Here is a 6,794-nt window from a genome sequence, read left to right on the forward strand (position 1 = left end):
AGCAGAATAAAAAAAACATTGGAGCAGCTAAAACAAAGTTGCAGGCTTTGCGTGCCCCATTCAGTCAGCTCAGCCTTGTCTCTGTCTCCCATTACAATCATGATGGCCAGCTGCTCAAGTGTGAAAACCAGAGGGAGAGGTCTAGAAAGTGAATGCCTCTTAGCAGGGTTCTGTGCTCACTAAAACCTGTGGGAAGACACACTCTGCCTGGCTACTGTCTTGTGCTGCAATCCTTCCCCAGCCTGTGGAACCACTGACAACTAGGCCAAAGAACATGCTAGAGGCCTGCAAGCAATTGAGGCTGGATTTGTGTCTCTGGAGGCAGAGAGTCAGTCCTTGACGCTGATGTACTGGAGCTTGATCCCAAGCTAGATGGAAGTGTGCACACTACAGTCTGCAGGATGAATCACCTTCACCTCCCAATTTTGTGAACGATAAAAAGACAAGTTTGATGTTCAGCATCAACCTACTCCTGTTTTAGGCAGGGAGGGGGATGTTTAGGCCACAGAGAAATCAGCGGGTTTTGCACCAAAGTGTTATTTTTCTGTCTTTAAATTCTTCTCTCTGGAACGCAGCCACTTCCCTCCAAATATTCCCTAGTAGCCAGACACTACAGGTACTACAGTTTAAGGCAGAGAAAGAACATTTTGAAAGAACCAGAAGAGTTGTTAAAAAAGTGAGGATAGAAATTGCAATGGATACTGAGTCAAAATTGTCACTACATTCAATTTTTACATAGTGTGTGTACACAAACACATATGAGTGTGTGTGTGGGGGGGGGGGGGGTTATGAACTCCTCCTGAAATAATGGGCTGAGGTATTAGCTAACCCCTCTTGGGTTCAACAAGGAACAGGTGGAATGCATGTGTGTGCATGACCACTACAGCAATTACTTTCTCAATAAACGTCTATTTCAGAACACAAAAACTTTTATCAGATCTGTTGCCTGTACTTTGCTAAACTCTGCAAAACAGATGATCAGAATGTTGTGGCATTGTCAGTGCTAAGTGGGGTTCTTCCCCCTCCATAAAAGCCCAAGCTCTACTAGTGATGCTCTCTAAGTACAAATACAAATAGCAGGTGCACATCTGATTGGCTCCATTTCTGGAGGGTTTTTTAGTGTCAGCAAGGGCACAGACATGGCTAGAGACAATGGCTGGGGGAGAGAAGGCATTTGCAAGGAAAGCTGCAGTACTTGTGAAGCAGTTTTAAAAATGTTTCAGAGAAAGTAGTATCCTCAGGAAAATCCTGTCCTGCTGAGTTGAACTCTTCATTGTTTATGGACTGCTGAGGAAACAGAATAAAAACACCTGGCTAAACAAAGGCACAGAAACAGGGAGAAAGTGACACCTGGAGTCAAGCCAGCCTCACTGCAGCCACTTATGGCACTGCACAGGACACCAGTAACATCTAGATGCTGAGCTGAATCTACACAGTCATTCTGGTCCTACTAACCTGCATATGAAACATGGAGCAGGCTTTCAGCAGCCTGCCTTGCAAGCAGATCTCCTCAGTGCATATGGAGATTGTTCACTCTTAACCAAAAGAACTTGTAATGCTTCTAGCTTTGCCTCACAGTGGGGAGTTGCTGAGACTTCAATTACTCTGGAACCTTGAACTTGAAATTTAAATCCACTGTCCAAATCCCCTGTGCCCAAACCCCCACAGATCCCAGCCACACCTCAGGGCCTCGTCTTAAGAACTTTCAGGGCTGTAGCCAAATCCAGACCCCTCACCCTTCCCCCATCCCAGACCTTCCACCCCTAAGTCTGCACACATAGCTTTCACACTCTCACAGCCAGCTCTTGCAAGGTTCTGTGGAGACCTGTCTACACAAACACCCAGCTCTGCCAGTCTTGAAAGATCCTAGACCATAAGCTGGAGTCCCTCAAATCATGAGGTTTTATTTTTAAAAGCAGTGAAAGATGCTGAATTTTCACCTGTCCTTTGGTTGTTGAATTGCCCCTGCACATATTCACCACACGTGACAAAGAACCTGCTCACTCCCCCACAGCTCACTAGGGTATATGGGGTCAGTGCTTGTACACCATCCTTGCCTGACAGCTTATGTTTCCTTCTCTTCCCCACAAAACAAACAAACAAACAAACAAACAAAAAAAAAAAACCACCTTTTCTCCACAGTATGGCTCATTACTCCTCCTGGGTCTTTCCACCTCCTCTCTCTCTCTCTCATGGGACTGCATGGAACAGACTGGGAATGGAAGCTAACACAAGATGGGGTGAAGCACAAAGCTGACTGATCTTTGCCCATGTGATTAGAGAAGTGGGTAAGGAGCAGACCCTCCCATTGTTCCCAGAAAATGTTGTTTTTCCCACCAGATTGTGATATCTCTAATCCTCAACCAATTGCTCTGGTTCAGACATCAGGGCACACAGCAAAGGGAGGATACAGCTGGCTAAAAAAATCCAAAACTACCAATCCTCCAGAGGACTTGCATTTGAAGAACAGATTTAGTGCCCTCCAGGATGAGGAGGAGATGGGCATGGCTGCCACAGAAGCAACTGGGACAACAGACCCTGTGCCTTGCAGAAACACCTGGAAGAAGCGTCGGGTGATTGTTGTGGGTGACTCCCTGCTGCAGGGGACGGAGGCACCTATCTGCCGACCTGACCTCTTGTCTAGAGAGGTTTGTTGCCTGCCAGGGGCTCACGTACGAGATGTCATCGAAAGACGCCAAGGCTTGTCCACTCATCAGACTATTACCCTCTGCTGCTCTGCCATGTGGGCACTAATGACACCAAGGGCAAACTGGAAACCATCAAACAGGATTTCAGAGCTCTGGGGGTGGTGGTCAAGGGTCTGGGAGCCCAGGTCATCTTCTCCTCAATCCCGCCAGTGAGGGGGATGGAGGAGACGGACTTTCCAAGCCAACAGCTGGCTGCGCCGCTGGTGTTGGCAAGAGGGTTTTGGTTTCTACGAGCATGGGCCCCTGTTTGAAGATCGACAACTGATGGGGAGAGATGGGATCCACCTCACTAAGCGGGGCACATGTGTCTTTGCCAACAGGTTGGCCAACCTGGTAAGGAGGGCTTTAAACTAGGAAAGATGGGGGAAGGGGAGAGTTATAGTGACAGGGTAGTTGGCAAAACATGGCTCAAGTCAGGATGCCTCCAGCGGGTGCGTGCAGCCAGGGAAGTGCGCATGGGCTGTGGCTGTGGAAGATCCTCTTGTATCCCTCCTGGGAAACCTGCATGCTCAATCAGCGCTCTGAAATGCCTGTACACCAATGCACGCAGCATGGGAAATAAACAGGAAGAACTAGAGAGCTGTGTGCGTGGTTGCAGGGCCATGATCATGAGCTCATGCAATTACAGAGACGTGGTGGGATTGTTCACATGACTGGAGTGCTGTCCTAGATGGCTACCTGCTTTTTAGGAAGGCCAGGCCAGGAAAGCGAGGTGGTGGAGTTGCTCTTTAGGTGAGAGAGCAACTGGAATGTATCGAGCTCTGCCTCGGGGTGGCTGAAGAGCGAGTCGAGAGCTTATGGGGAAGGATTAAAGGGCAGGCTAGCATGGGGGACACTGTGGTGGGTGTTTACTACAGGCCACCTGATCAGGGAGAGGAAGTGGCGGAGGCCTTCTACAGGCAGCTGGAAGTAACCTCACGATCACAGGCGCTGGTTCTCATGGGGGACTTCAACCAGCCTGATATCTGCTGGAGACACAACACAGCTAGGCACAAACACTCCAGGAGGTTTCTGCAGAGCATTGGTGATAACTTTTTGACACAGGTGGTGGAGGAGCCAACAAGGAGAGGTGTGCTGCTGGACCTCGTATTAACAAACAAAGAAGGACTGGTTGGAGATGTGAAGGCTGGGGGCAGCCTTGGGGGCAGTGACCATGAGATGGTGGAGTTCAGGATCCTACGAGGAGGAAGCAGGGCAATAGGTAGGATCACAACCCTGGACTTCAGCAGAGCAAACTTTGGCCTCTTCAGGGACCTACTTGGAGGAATCCCATGGGTTAGGGCCCTAGAAGGAAGGGGGGTCCAAGAGAGCTGGTTAATATTCAAGCATCACTTCCTGCAAGCTCAAGATCAGAGCATCGCTATGAGTAAGGAGGCAGGAGCCCTGCATGGCTGAGCAAGGAGCTCCTGGCAAAACTCAACCAGAAGAAGGAAGTATACAGAATGTGGAAAGGGGGACAGGCCACTTGGGAGGACTATAGGCACGTTGTCAGAGTATGCAGGGATGTGACGAGGAAGGCCAAGGCCCATTTGGAATTAAATCTGGCAAGGGATGTCAAGGACAGCAAGAAGGACTTCTTTAAATAGATTGGCTACAAAAGGAAGACTAGGGAAAATGTGGGCCCACTGCTGAATGGGGAGGGGCCCTGGTAACAAAGGATACAGAGAAGGCAGAGATACTGAATGCCTTCTTTGTTTCAGTCTTTACTGCTCAGACCAGCTCTCAGGAATCCCAGATCCTAGAGACCACTGAGAAAATCTGGAGAAAGGAAGACTTTCCCTTGGTTGAGGAGGATGGGGTTAGAGATCATTTAGTGAAACCTGACACCCACAAATCCATGGGCCCCGATGGGATGCACCCACGAGTGCTGAGGGAGCTGGCGGATGTTATTGCTAGGCTACTCTCCATCATCTTTGCAAGGTCCTGGAGAACAGGAGAGGTGCCTGAGGACCGGAAGAAAGCCAGTGTCACCCCAGTCTTCAAAAAGGGCAAGAGGGAGGACACAGGGAACTACAGGCCAGTTAGGCTCACCTCCATCCCTCGAAAGGTGATGGAGCAGCTCATCCTGGGGCCATCTCTAAGCATGTGGAGGAAAAGAAGGAGATCAGGAGTGGTCAGCGTGGCTTCACCAAAGCAAAATCATGCTTAACCAATCTGATAGCCTTCTATGCTGGAATGACTGCCTGGGTAGATGAGGGGAGAGCAGTGGATGTTGTCGACCTTGACTTCAGCAAGGCTTTTGACACTGTCTCCCATAACATCCTCATAGGCAAGCTCAGGAAGTGTGCATTAGATGAGTGGACAGCAAGGTGGCTTGAGAACTGGCTGAATGGCAGAGCTCAGAGGGTTGTGATCAGTGGTGCAGAGTCTAGTTGGAGGCCTGTAGCTAGCGGTGTCCCCCAGAGGTCAGTACTGGGTCCAGTATTATTCAACTTATTCATCAGTGACCTGGCTGAAGGGACAGAGTGCACCCTCAGCAAGTTTGCTGATGATACAAACCTGGAAGGAGTGGCCAATACCCCAGAGGGCTGTGCTGCCATTCAGAGAGACCTGGACAGGCTGGAGAGCTGGGCAGAGAGGAACCTCATGAAGTTCAACAAAGGCAAGTGCAGAGTCCTGCACCTGGGGAGGAATAACCCCATGCACCAGTACAGGGTGGGGGCTGACGTGCTAGAAAGCAGCTCTGAAGAGAAGGACCTGGGAGTGCTGATGGACACCAAGTTAACCATGAGGCAGCAAGGTGCCCTTGTGGCCAAGAAGGCCAATGGTATCCTGGGCTGCATCAGGAAGAGTGTTGCCAGCAGGTCGAGGGAGGTGATTCTCCCCCTCTACTCAGCCCTGGTGAGCCCACATCTGGAGTACTGCGTCCAGTTCTGGGCTCCCCAGTACAAGAGGGATGTGGCACTACTGGAGCAAGTCCAGCGAAGGGCTACAGAGATGATTAGGGGACCTGGAGCATCTCTCTTATGAGGAAAGGCTGAGAGAGCTGGGCCTGTTTAGCCTGGAGAAGAGAAGGCTGAGAGGAGATCTTATTAATGTGTACAAATATCTGAAGGAAGAGTGTCGAGAGGATGGGACCAGACTCTTTCCAGTGGTGCCCAGTGACAGGACACGAGGCAACGGGCACAAACTGAAACACAGGAAGTTCCATCTGAACATGAGGAAAAACTTCTTCACTGTGAGGGTGACAGAGTACTGGAACAGGTTGCCCAGAGAGGCTGTGGAGTCTCCTTCTCTGGAGATTTTCACAACCCGCCTGGACGTGATCCTGTGCAACGTGCTCTAGGTGACCCTGCTTGAGCAGGGGGGTTGGACTAGATGATCTCCAGAGGTCCCTTCCAACCTCAACCATTCTGTGATTCTGTGATTCTGTAATCCAAAAGCTAATGAATGATTCCTCTTCTATAACAGTGTATGTCACTATTTTTCCTAATGCATTCACTCACACATTCTTCACACACTTCCACACCTGTGCGCTTACCTCCTTTTGATCTCTCTACTTCGCTATGCATTTGGCATGTGAATTCTTGCTATAGCTGGAGTTCTTTGTAACTCTTCGATTCAAATATCCCATGTGATTATCTGAAAGTCCAGTTGGGTTCAGCTGAACTACAAATCTCTTATTTCAACTCAAGTCTTTTGAGCTTTGCTCCATGTCACTGTGTTTCACCCAAGGGGCACTGCTGCAAGAAACCTGAACTAACAAGGGGAAGGAGGGAGCAAAGGAGTCAAACTTGAATGCTTTCTTCTCTTCCCTTGAGAAATGGCCCTGAGATTAGCACAAATTCAGAAGGTGGCAGGCTCCCAGGCACACTGTAGCTTTCTCCTAGGCCACTTATCCCAGCTCGGCTTAGCTTATTCTAGGTGGCAGGCAATCCCAGCTGCCACCTCAAAGGCATCTGAGGCATTTCAGCTGCAAACAGATGCTTCAAAATGGGTGACTGTTTCTCTGCCACTCAGCATCCAAGAGCAGGATCAGGGAGAGCAGAGAGAAAGTTCTGGAGGAGAGGTGAGGTCATTTCCAGTTTCCCAGGAGCTGGGATGAGGTTTCTCTATGTAGCTGGCATTACTATGTGCAGGTGTTGG

Source organism: Apteryx rowi, unplaced genomic scaffold (genome assembly GCF_003343035.1).
Source record: "Apteryx rowi isolate R43461 unplaced genomic scaffold, aptRow1 scaffold_578, whole genome shotgun sequence".
NCBI lineage: Eukaryota > Metazoa > Chordata > Aves > Apterygiformes > Apterygidae > Apteryx > Apteryx rowi.